Raw genomic sequence first — 13,290 nt, forward strand, 5'->3', positions numbered from 1 at the left:
ATTCACTGACCTACATTTTTTTTTCTAATGGGATTAAATAGCTTTATCTAATAGTAAAAAAGTGCCACAGCTGTTTGTCTATGTGTGACACACAGAAACAGAAGAAAACAAACAAACAAACAAAAAACATAAGTTTAAAACAACGAAGAAGGGCTTTTTTTATATATATAAGTCCAGTAGCTAGCTCTGCTGTGGAACAGCTTGCTAGAAGGACAATGTGGATACCAAAAGCATGAACGTGTTCAAAAAGTGACTAGTGCGTAAGCTTCAGCAAGATGAGAAGGTGTACCAGGACAAGGCATTCTGTGTTTGCCCCAGTGTTATGCCCTTTTCCTGCATACTGACTACCAGCTCTCCTCAGAGAGGAGATAATGGACTTTGAAGGACTTTGTGCCTGACCCAGTGTGACTTCTCCTATGTAAAAGAACACAACAAGAAATATACTCTCAAAAATAAGCTTTAGATTGCTACCTATTATAATCAAAACAGAACAGCCCCTTCTTGCTACCATCAAAACTATTGCCATGAGACACACACGCTGGTCAAGGTGACGCTGTACTGGGTAGGGGGCAGCTTTGCTCAAATGTGCAATCTCAGGCTGGGCCACGCTTTGAAGGCAAAAGAACACACAAAGCACAAAGGAGAAATGCGCAATTCCCACCTGTGTCACAAGCACCATACCACAGGAAGCAAGAGGTCCTAAGGAGGTATTTGAAGAAGGAGCTGGAGACGTCACTTGCTCAGACTGTGACAACTAGTGCCCTTGCACGCCGCTTTGGGAATCACTAGAGAATTTCTGCCACCGTCAATGTCACTTGAGCAGTTTTCCCTGGGAGAAAATCTTTGTAAAAGGTTTATAGGTGCTGCAGAAAGTCATATACTAAATTGTTGGTTCTAGAGAGGCACTTTCACATCCCCCACTAGACCGACTGTAATGGCATTGATCTAAGGCCAGAAGCAGGCGATAGTGCAAACGCAGGTTAACGCATGGTCAGCTCCTACTCATCAGCAGCAATAGACAAAGGACCATTTTGCTTAACCTCTGCTATTTCTAAGTCACTTGTGGTATAATTAAAACTTTGTTCATTAAATCAAACAACAGCAGGAGATACACTTGACTGGTAGCTGGGGGAGGAGAAGACTTTATTCAGTAGTGTCATAACCTGCAAAAGAAAAAAAAGGTATTCAGTTCATATAAAACTAGAACTTCACATATAAAACTAGAACTTCATATAAAACTAGAACTAAAAGCCTGAAGAATACCAGCTCTAAGCAGCCTCCTCAGATCCTGGCAGACATCAAATGATCCAGGGATACCACCTCTAAAGAGACCTATGGAACTACAATGTGGCTGTGTGATGCAGGTAGGTGTTAGAGCTGCTATCTACTTAGGTTTTCCTTTGCCTTTTTGAATAGTCAAAGGCATAAAAGAACCCCTAGAACTTTCACCTTTTTACAGTATTTGTGGGATCAAAGTTTGCAATGGTATATAGGGGCTGGTTTCACCAAAACACATTTCTGATTTCCTTCCAAAGCAAAGACTTGTATAAACAGAGGTCCAAGCAAACAACAAACCTCGTGAGCCAAAAAAGGGGCACATATGGTTTACTAACTAGCACCTAGGATCACTCAGTACCTAGGTAAATATCCATGAGGAAAGTAAATTGCACATAGCATTTGAAAAAGGAGCAGAAAGTACTGCTTGCAATTAGGTCATCCGTGACCTCTCAGCTTTTTGGGATGATGGACTAGAAGCATCCACAGGGACGTGTCAAGCTGGGAGGCCCAGTGCTGCATGCCAAGGAGAGAGCAAAGGGACGGAAAAGGTGTGCAGCTGACAGCAGGCTGATTACATCTCAAGCACATCTGAGCAGCAGCAAGGTATCACTCACTTCAAAAATCTCCCCGTCCAAACACGCTGCTCTGCCAGCTGGTCTTTTGCCTTTGCAGAAGCGCTTAGCGCATCCTTGTCCACCCCTACGCCACATCACACGCAGCCTAGCAACTCTTCCTCGCAGCCTGGCCATAACATTTCGGAGAACAGCCTCACCCAAGAGCGTGCACTTCGGAGGAGCCCAAACCCCACAGAAGATGGGCGGCTGATGCAGACCTTCCCCTCCCACTCCCCTCCCCGGCGCAAGGCTCAGACCGAGAAGACGACAACCCCACAGCAGCCCCTCCACCCCACCTCGGACACCCTGGGGCCCACCGGGGCCGGCTCGGCGGGTGCGGGCAACCCGGGATCCGCGGGTGGAGCCACGCCGAAGCCCACAGCCCGCAGCCCACTGCCCTCCCCTGGCGGCTGCTCCGATCCGCTCCGCTCCTCCCCGCGGCTCTCCGCGGAGCCGCCTCCCGCAGCGCTCCGGGGCCGGGGAGCGGGAGAGGAGCTGTCGGGGCGGCGTCGGAGCGCAGGCGGTAGAGTTTGCCCGGCCGCCGGCTGCCTCCTCCCCTTCCCTTCCCTCCCCTCTTCGTGGTTTTTAATTTTTTTTTTTCGTTTTTTTTTTCTTCGCCTTTTTGGCGAGGGGGGAGCCGGGGCTGCTGATTCGCGCTCCGCGGCGCCGGAGTGGATGCGCACGGACCGGTCCTCGTGGAAACGGCTCCCGGCGTTTCCCCCCCCCCAAAATCCAAGCCCCACCAACCCACCCAGCTGGATAATTGAAACGGTAAATCTGACTAACTTTTCATTATCTCGCTTGCTGTGTGCTTATACCTGCAGATATTTATGGCTTATCTGGCTTCTTTTTGTTGTCCGTTGGTTTTTGTTAATTAGCTTCTCTTGTACTGCTGGAGAACTTGAAACGCTGGGGTTTCTAACAGAGCAGGACTCAGTTTCTGCTTTATCCTAAAGTTGGACTGAGGAATGGAAACCTTCCCAGTTCATACCAGCCTTGCACATACATTTACTTGTTTTATTAACCTGAACGTAGACGAGATTTCATGTGACATCATTCCTCTGACTTTGCTTTTCCTTAGCTTAATTTTTGCTGATGCTGAGACAACATATATATGTGTATGCTACACACATGCAGTCCTGTATGCTGACTGATTGTGTATGCTGGCATTCACATCTGAAAATCCAAGTAGGCTATGAATCTTTTTAGTTTATAATGTCAACATGTGAACTGTCATCTGTTTTCATCTTAATTTAACTCGTACATCCTGCCAAGATAAGGTCACCCAAAACAAATCAAGCGGTACTTCTCAGCCCTATAATTATTTAAGTGATCAAAACATGCTATGAATTGCACAGTTTGTATGATTTGTATAGCTTCTTAATCCGGTAGGCTTTTGTTTGAGAGAGAATTAATTTTATACATATTAATTACATACATTCATAAAGTTGGATGCTTTATGACACCGGGCAACCCCAGGCTTTCTGCACATTATAAAACTTTAGGAGATTATGTGTCTTTGCTTTGTCAGATATTATTATCTCATGTATATTTATGCTTTCTACTATTAGATATTCTTGTTCTTGGAGCAGTAACCCAGCAGACATTTACATGAGGAAAATAGAAATGAGAGGTTATTTAAAAAAAAAAAAGTTACTATATACATGGAAAAAAGACTCTCTTATTCTCATAAAATAGGGAAAAATGAGAGTAATAGTTTCATAGCTAGTAAATATGACTGGCCTGAACTTAGCTCTACAATACGAGCAATACTTCCAAGTTTTAACTCAGAAAAAAAACTCAGCTTAGTGTAGACTCTGTAGCTCTTCATTGATCTTGTTTCTTTGCTTCCCAAGAAGCCATTTATGTATTGATCTACCTACCTGTGCATACAGGTACATATGCTTCTGCACAAGCACACATACCAATCTGATAGCAGCCAAGCACAAGATTTTGTGATTCCAGTTTTTGAGCCACAGAAGTCTACAAACAATGGTAAGGAAAGGCAGAAGGAGAGATTTACAACACTTAATCTTGGGGACTTATTTTAGGGACCTTAGCTTGAGGACAAGTCTCAGTAATCGAAGAGAAAAAGGATGCCACACACCCTTCAACATGCATAGCATTTGCTTCTGCTCTAAAACGTTGCTTGCTGTCATTACAATTATATTTGAATTCATCTTCCAAAAACTTATGTCCATCTATCATTTATCTTGTTATTGTTGAAAACAGGATAGAATGTAAGTTAGTTGTTTATTTCTAGATTGCTAAATATTAAGAGCTGTTGACCCAAGAAACAAATCTGCAAAGTTTGTATTTTTTTCCCAAACCCGTGTGCTGCTGTGTGCTGACACCAGACTCTAACTTCCTGCAGTGTTGCATTAAAGAGGAATTGGGAAGCAGGGAGTGCAGTTTCTTATGCACATAGGAGATGAATGTTTAAGTGACTGGCCAACAATGCTGTTCAGAGCATCAGTAACTCCAGGGAATGTTACTGCCTGAATACTGCAAAGAGTACAGCATTGACCTTTACATCAGGTTGCTTTAAGGTACTGTAAGCACACTGCTCTTGGTACCCCAGCCTATGCCTCTTCATAATTATCAAACACTCATGGGCAAGACAGCACCTTCTATCTTTGGCATGTCATAAATATCTGAAAGTTTCTTCATTTTCATCATGGAGAGTGAAGTGTTTGTGGAGTCAACAAAGGAAAAAAAGTAATGAACCACAAACCATTGTGAAATTTTAATACAAGAACTAAAATAGATTCTTAGGTAAGTCAGAAGTTCTGCTTTCTTGAGGAAAAAATATTTGAGTTTCTGTTGCTTTAGTTTTTTCCCACAGGTTTTTGCTTCTGTCTCTCACTGGTTTCAGTGAAACCTGCAAATATTCAAGTCCAGGCTTCCTCCTCCTTCCTTCCTTCCCCTCTGCAAGCTCCAAATTACCTGTGTTGTTTTTTTTCATCCAGACAGCAAATGAAAGGGCTAACCGAACACACACAGGCAGGAGGCACTCATTGCTTGCAGAGTTTGACTTCCCAATACTGAGATCCCTCTTGAGCCGGGGTTAGACACACACAAAAAGGCTCATACTGCACATGACATCTCTCAGATGCTCAGTGCTTTTTGTGCCAGTTCCACATCTGAGAATGACATACCACTATTTTAGCATCTAAGACATAAGTGATTAAAATTTAGATCCCTTTTGTAACCTACTGGTGCACAGCTGCTAGAAGTTACAACTACAAGAGTAGAATGTTTTTTTTGCCCCAAGTTATTCATTGGAAAAACTGTTATGACCTGCCAGATTCAGTGGCTTGCCCCTAGTATTAGCTCTTCACCCAGAAACAGTGGAAAAAAACTTTGTAGCTTGAGAACGAAAGAAACACTGACTTTAGTCAGCTTTAGTATTTGAAACCATTTTTTATACCTTTGTATTTTATATGACCAAACTCCACGTGTAAGTGTCCATTTAACCTGTGAGGTAACTACAGAAATTGTTGGAGACAACTTGTACTATAGCATCCTAAGTGATTAATGTTAGGTACACAATATAATGTTTTCACTATTTGATGGGTTGTATCTGTTGACTTTTAATGTTGGTGGTTTTGTTGGTTTTTGTTGTTGTTGTATTTTTTTTAATTAGTGTTGCATTTATTTTGCCTGCAGGATTTCTCTCTAATTTATGATCACAAACAAAGGTTACAGACTCTCTAATTCAAGCTTCAACTATTATAGCAGTTTTATACAAATGTTCATTTACTTTGTCATGGAGTTTAGCAAGAAGGATCTATGAATGTGATCCATTATTCTGCTTCTATTGTGTGAAGTTATTCCACCAAAAACGTGTCCCTTGGTTATGGGTTTTTTTTGCAAACTAATTATACATGAAACATAATATTGCCCTCTACTTCTACATTATGTTTCCAATTGCAATAAAGGTTCCAACTGTATGAGTTTCAATACAAGAACAAAACATTTTTTTCAGTTGACATTTGATGTCCACGGTAGGAAAGGTTGCACAAGGCAGCTGCTCCTGGCAGAAAAGCAAGTCCTTCAGTTTGTACACTTTACATTTTAATTAAAACCAGGACATACTTCAGAAAATATTGGGAATGTGTCTCATACGTCTTTAATTTCAAGCATTACTTTCATTATGTTCCTTCTTACAAATTGGTGATGGAGTATGAGAATAGAATTACTGGTCATTTCCTTCACACTTTCTTCATGTCATCAGTTTTCCTTCAGTTCCTGGAGAAAGAAAACACAAAAGAGTACAGAAAACTACACAGACCAAGACACTCTAAGAACTAATTACTTTTGAGTTCCCCTTGCCTATAGTAGGAGGGTATCATATCATAATCTGGAAGGCTTACTCAGAAGTGGAAGAGATATAAAACTAGGTTTGACTCTTACAGCTGTGCATTTCTGTGTGTGCATTTGCAGTTTCTCTGCCAGGAAAGAAGCAGGGAGCCTGAGCCTGGGTAGTTAGCTTTATATATCAAACGCGGCTTGTTCTACCATGAGGTATCAGCGGCTAAGCACCACAAAAGGTTCAACTTAAATACTCCCATGCACTGGCTTCATCAACAAATGAGAGGATTTCTATAAAGCACGAGTTGTGATTTTGTCTACTGGAAGAAAGAAAAAAAAAACCACCTACATCAGCATACAAACAAGTAGCCTTCTTGAATATATTTAAGTAGTGCTTTTTAACGACAAAATGCAAGCTGGACTTTGAAATGCCTTTTTTTTTTTTTTTTTGAGGGCTTATCACAATGAAGAAGCAGCCATACCCATTAAAGTTTTGGATTATTACTCCCTAGAAACAGTCTGTTGCCATTCTGAGAGTAATTCACTGCATTTTGGTAAAACCATCACTTCATTATGTTCAATAAGTGTGCAACTGTTTCAGGCCTTGACTGAACTGGTTTTTAGTTGGTGATGGAAAATACAAAGGCTTGTTGGCAAAACATCCAAGCATGAATTAGCAAGTCAGCTGGCCCGCTAGCAAACACAGCCATTATGCCTTGGGAGCTAAACAAGTGAAAAATCATTCTTCACCACAAGGAATATTTCATTGCATACAGAGCTTAATCTCCTAAGACTGTCACTATGAGGTGCGAAGGTGATTTAGCTACCTGCTTGTGTATATATATGCATACTGATACAAACACACACACCAACTTCATAGAGGCCAAATACAAAACCCATAAAAATGAGTAACATTTGTGATGAATTATGAAGGAACATTAGGAGCATGATCAGTTGGAAAAAGAGGAGAGGAGAGCAGAAAGGAGAACTAAGAGAACCACAGAAGGGTCTGACCCATTGTGTAAATTTTGGACAGATTAGGTGAGAAGGACTGAACTGGCTTACTTAACCTAGAAAAGCTACTTATTGTGCAACAGTGAAGTGATTACAATTTGATGGATGTTTTATGATAAAGCAAAACCAGGAATTCCTCCAAAGGGTACTTTGTGCCTATCGAAGTGTGGTTGCATTTGGCAGCTTCCCTTGGCTTGAGTAGAACATCCTATCTCTGCAGCTATAAATCACAATCAAAACTATAATAAGTTTTAGTGGCTTTTGACCTTCAAAATAGAATTTATGAGTCTTTAACTACTGTATGTGTAACTACATAGTCACATCTGCAATAACAATTCTGGACAAAAAGACAACAGTCAAATGCCCCTTCTCTCTTTTTTTTCCCCTCACAGTAGTGGAAACAAAAGTTAATTTTAACCAGATTTCATTCCTTTTGCCCACAGTAACACTTGCTTCCCAGAGCTGTCTGTAGTTAGCTCCTATAGCAGCGTACTGATGAGAGCAGAACAGTTGGCTTGGGCCTTTTCACGGACAGAAATTCTGAACGTTCTCTGATTATTGCTTCTTTTCTCTGATGGAGGACAGAGGAGCTCAGTGAATCACTCTTAGGGTCAGCACAATAGTGTGATTTCAGCATCACATTGCATTTTCTCTATTCCTTCTTCCTCCCAGTCTCACCATCTTTCTTACCTGACAGCAGCTAGATTTCAGGCAGACCACGCTCTCCTTGTCCTCAGCTGTCTGTTTCCTGGTCTTCTGAATTCCTGGATTGCTTCTGATTGCACTCACATGAAATGCTCTGACACTGCCCTGACTGAAAAACATTCACTGTGGACAGCAGTAGTTATTGCGGCTTTTGCTTTTCCCCTAGTTGGGAAATCAGTGTGCAAAATACTTGTAGTAGTATATGTAGTATACTTTAGTATATGAGAAACAAGCATTTTCCAGCTGTAAGGTGCAGATGATTTCTTTGTATCATAACCACATTCATTAGTCTCTAGATACAGAGTTGGGCCATAATTTGGTCTTTTGCTGAAGAAGAGTTGATCTTTCCTATGGAAGAAAAGGAAAGCATTCCCATTTTTTTACCTGGTGTAAACACTCTTGATTAAGTAGCATTAAATCTATTCAGCTCATTCATACTAAGCATAAGACTATCTATGAAGTTTAATGTGGAAAAAAAAAAAAAAAAAAACAAGTAACTACCAGTATTCATTCTCTTATCCTTAGTGTTGTGCTAGATTATAAAAGATCAGCATGGCTTGGCCAAACCAGTCTATTAGTGATGGAGCCCACAGAGTACAAGTTTCCTAGCTCACTGTGATGACTACTGGTCACTGAGCCACTGAAGAGAAGGGAGAGCTCTGAAACCAAAAGAGAGAACTGAAATGGAGACGTCTATTATTAACACATGATCTTTGGAAGAGATTTCAGGCTGTGGTTTGTTGGTCTCTCAACAACCATCAGAGAACGCAGGCAAATTTGGACCACATCCAGTATTGTTTAGAGACACAGCCCAGCCAGTTATCATAATATATGCTTCCAGCTGTTGTTATATTAAATCCTAGTAACTACGGAACAAGCTTCTAACTTGCCACAGACACAAAGCAATAAATACGGCTTGAGTGAAAATATTAGAAGGGGTGTGTACCACTGTCTGGAAAACTTTACTTAGAAAATAGGTCTTAATAATTCATTATTACAACTACTGTCAAATTGCAAGGCATGTACCACTTGTGGTTGACCAGGAGACTCTCCTGGGTGTCATGTAATGTTTTAATTAAAATTTTAATAATACTTAGCATTTAATTATTCATTAACAGTTTAGCAGAGGGAGTAACTTGTACACTTGGTAAGTGTGCAGGTGATACCAGGTTGAGGAGGAATGCAAATAAGTTGAACAGTGGAATTGGAATTTAAATTTTTACAGGAAACGTAGCTCAAAAGAATGAGTATCAAAGATGCTCTTGGACACGAACAACCAAGAGGGTGAACGGAAGATCAGAAATGACTGACCAGTCAGAGACATTCATGCCAACATACATCAACATCACAGGGCTGACTCATGTTCAGATGATGTAATCAGCAGATAGTTTTTGAAAAACTGCTACACAGCCATCCACATCCTGAATTTAGGCACATGAGGAACAGTGAGAGCAGGGCATCTCTGCAAGGGGAGTGTGCAGGGAGCTGAAGTGACCCCAGCACAGGTGCTGCCTCAACCAAGGGGACACAGGCCCACAGGGTCTAGACAGACAGAGCCAGGGGATGATAACAGGGTCCACTGACAGTCCAGATGTCGTGAGGGAATGAACCAGGGCCAGGGGCCACCCATCCAGGGAGGACAGCCAGGAGCAGACAGTGATACTGACATTTTTCAGTGACATTGAAAAAATCCAAACACACCAGATAAAACAAGAAAATAATACAATTATCTGCTCAAGAAAACAGGGAGGTCAAACTTTAGGAGTCTAATATCATTTAGGTCTCTGTAAAAGCTGCATTTAAGGCAGTTGATATCTTTCTTAGGGAAATGACTTACATTCTGCCCTCTCTAACACTTGTATCTACATAAACAATCTTCTATATTGGGCTTGCCCAACATAATAGCATCATTACCATCTCCTCTGCACAAAGAATTTTTACATTAGGGTTATAAATTAAGCTCATTCTCACTCTGCCTTTTACTGAAGGCTTTTGATTTTTTTCTTCCAGCCAACCCTCGCTCTTCTCAAGGACTGTACTGCAGGACTTATTATGAAATTACCTGAAGACTGACAGTTGCCAGTGGCAAAAAAGGTCCCTGCTGTTTTGGGAAAGATGAAATGTATGTTTCCTTTCATCTAGACTAAAAGCCTAGGGTGGCTGTTTTTTGCTGGTTTTGTTTTTGTTGTTGCTGGTGTATTTTTGTTGTTGTTTTTTAGTTAATATTTTAGGATGTTTATGTTTAGAATAAAGAACTACTTTCTATTACTAATGAGGACCTGTGGGTATGTCTACACTGTCACTTCCCTGATTTGTTCTTAAGTCCCTATCTTCTAATCATCCAAGCTGCATCAATGTTAATTTGTTCCTGAAACGTATTGGAGCAAACCACCAGTTCCCTCTAAGACAAAAGGCAGGTAGGGATCTGGAACTTATTTGCAGAGGGAACCATTTCAAATAAGCACAATAGCTGAGACCATACCCAGATTTGGATCTTTCTGTCCTACAAAGTTTTCTCCAGTGCGTTCCCAGCAGACCTTCTACCCTTAATGGCTCACAAACCCTGTTGCTGTATCTACAAACATTCAACCTATCTCCCCCTTGGTATTATGCTATTAAATCTTTCATTCCACTGGAGCTCTTTTGAACCATAAAACCTCTAAAAAAAACAGTAATAATCTCTTTGAGTCACAGAAACCTTTGTTAGGTGCCCTGAAGTGTGAGCACAGCTGCTTCCACTGCACTAAATGGTGATTAACATGTATTATGTGCACAGGGCACACTGTGGCTCGTGGGCTAGCGAGCAGGGATCTTCCAGCAGTACAGACATCTGTTTCTGTTTAGATATGCTTGGTTGAGGCTTTTTTTTTTCTTTTTTTTTTTTTTTTTTTTTTGCATTTCACATTTCTACAATGGCCTAGTGACACCAAGTTTTCTCCTTGGGGAAAGTAGACAAAGCTCTCTTCACTAGGGCCAGCCAGTTACTGAGAGACTGATGACAAAATGAAGAAGTAAGATGAGCAGCCTAAGATGCCTCCATTAGATTTTGGCATAAAAGTCAATGGCACTTTCAACCATCTGTAAAGGTAGATTTGAACTAGAAAACAGACCTATTTTTATATATAGCTACTAAGGAAAGACAAGGAAAGAGGGCGTAAGCACAGAATCTGCTACTGACAGCAGGTATCATTATGTGGTGGGCTTTCCAAATCCCATAGTAAGAGCAAAGAATGGGAGCTTTCCAAAAGCTGACACTTTTCTAGAAAATGAGTTGCTCTCTGGTGAATCAATTGCACAGTCCCTAGTGAAAAAGCCTGTGCTCTGTGTACATGGTATTGTGACAGGAATTTATATATTTGTTGTGGAATTCTTAATCCACTGTAACCATCTAAAAAACAAATGTCTCATCTACTTACTTATGTAATATTTGATCAGCGGCTCTGTGTGTATATCTTATTTAAGATGACCTATTAAGCTGTCATCCATAGCTGCTGGACATGTAACAGATAACACCATCAGGAAAAGCAAGCGTTAAAATGGAAACTAGCGTTACTTACTTTCGTAAACATTCGTCTGCTATTCCAGAACCTTGCAGCTTGGCCAACACAAACTCACACAGAGTGCAGGTTTACCAGGATGGCATTCCTTAATTATCTCTCTTTAGTGCACTTGTGTTTCATTTCTCTATTCTCAGGTAACAAGTAGAGTTTGCTGTTCATTAGCCTCATTCTTGATCTTGCACTGAAACCATTTACTGGCTCTCCTGGCAGTTTGTTAGGCTAATGACACACATCTTTTGTTATATATAGCTACATCTAAGAAATAGCAGACCACGTTTAATTATTTTAGTCACTTCAAACTACTAAATCTCTCTAATAGAAAGGGGAAAAAAACGAAGGAAGGATGCTTAATAGCTGGACTGCATCTTCACCTGTTTTTAATATAAAAGTACCAGAAAAGTGTGGAAAATATGAATGAAGAAAACCAGATGTTAGACATGGTAAGATTTGCTGGTTTTTTTTAGATATCATCCTTCATAATCAGCTACTGTCTCAATGGTGCACATCACCGGTTGCATTAAAGATTTCTGTCTAAAGCATGATGTTTAATCTCAGAAAAACAGTCAGTTTCTAATTTTGAAAGTTAGGGAAAAAAATAGAAAAAGCATATCAATCATTAATGACAACTAGCAAAATTCTGAATGTAACAACTTAGTCTTTAAAAAGAAAAGAGGAAAACACAGCTTGCACATTTTCAGGGCTATATAATACAGCATGCTGCTGTGAGCCCTACTTCTGAATATTTAAACAGTTTCTTCCTTGGGTACTGGTGGGAAAAGGGGAGAAAGCATAAGAAAAAGGCTAGGTTATGAAACCAAAGAGGGTGAGAAGAAAGAAGAGTGGGAGGAGCTGTCACTCACGAGAGCAGCCCTCAAACTCCATTGACTAGGTAAGAGCATTTTGTTGAGGTACAAAATGTGTAATGTGCATTGGCAAAAATAGAAAAATGGAAATGTTAACTGAGGGACACTAAACCAAAGATTTGAACTATGCAGTTTTGAAAACATTCTGCCACTTCCTTCCACATCTAAATGTTTCCTGTCTGATTGTGAATTTTTCTGTTTGTTTCTTGCTTCATCACTGGTTGGTAGCGCTGCCCTTGCACCCAGCCAAAGACCACTTGTGCGTCTGGTGGAGTGAGGGGGTGGAAATGGATGCAGCAACCCATGTACCAACATTTCAAGGGGATTTGACTATCTCTACACATAGGAAAGGGTAAGATATCTATAGGATATCTCTATCTATCTAAGGAAGAGATGCCATTCAAAGGGCCCTGGACAGGCTGGAGAAGTGAGTACTGAGTCCAGGTCTGGGGCCCCAGCAGAAGAAAGATGTGGACCTGTTAGAGTGAGTCCAGGGGAGGGCCACTAAGATGATCAGAGGGCTGGAGCACCTCTCCTATGAAGAACGGCTGAGAGAGCTGGGGATGTGCAGCCTGGAGAAGGTTCCAGGGAGACCTCATTGTGACCTTTCAATACTTAAAGGGGTCTTATAAAAAAGATGGAGAAGGACTCTTTACTCAGGTAGATTATGACAGGACAAGGGGGAATGGTCTTAAACTAAAAGTGGGTAGATTTAAACTAGACATTAGGAAGAAAGTCTTCACTGTAAGGGTTGTAAGGCACTGGAACAGGCTGCCAAGAGAAGCTGTGGATGCCCCATCCCTGGAAGTGTTCAAGGCTAGGCTGGATGGGGCCTTGGCCAGCCTGACCTAGTGGGTGGCATCCCTGCCCATGGCAGAGGTGTTGGAACCTGATGATCTTTAAGGTCCCTTCCAACCCAAGCCATTCTATGATTCTATGAAC

The 13,290-nt window shown here is 41.1% G+C and overlaps 1 protein-coding gene and 1 long non-coding RNA gene across 23 annotated transcripts in view; one reads left to right on the plus strand and one right to left on the minus strand.

Moving 5' to 3' along the window:
* Window positions 1–1,736: 1,736 nt before the first annotated feature.
* The window catches only part of HTR1F (5-hydroxytryptamine receptor 1F), a 120,729-nt gene continuing 109,175 nt past the window's right edge, over window positions 1,737–13,290 (plus strand). For 5 of the 9 annotated variants that reach the window (XM_080553750.1, XM_080553751.1, XM_080553749.1 and 2 more), the window contains exon 1: window positions 1,745–2,663. The gene's annotated coding sequence lies outside the window, so the exon portion shown is untranslated. Of the gene's footprint in view, window positions 2,664–13,290 lie in introns of all 9 variants that reach the window. The other 4 variants (XR_013938859.1, XR_013938860.1, XM_080553754.1 and 1 more) reach the window with 2 other exon arrangements.
* Window positions 5,525–13,290, minus strand: part of LOC308180711 — a 39,301-nt gene continuing 31,535 nt past the window's right edge. For all 14 annotated transcript variants that reach the window (XR_013941150.1, XR_013941151.1, XR_013941152.1 and 11 more), the window contains 2 exons: window positions 7,911–8,273; window positions 5,525–6,143 (listed from right to left, as the gene is read on the minus strand). This is a non-coding gene — a long non-coding RNA (uncharacterized lncRNA). The remainder of the gene's footprint in view (window positions 6,144–7,910; window positions 8,274–13,290) is intronic.

Source organism: Anser brachyrhynchus, assembly GCF_964034855.1.
Source record: "Anser brachyrhynchus genome assembly, chromosome: 1".
In the NCBI taxonomy this organism is placed as follows: Eukaryota; Metazoa; Chordata; class Aves; order Anseriformes; family Anatidae; genus Anser; species Anser brachyrhynchus.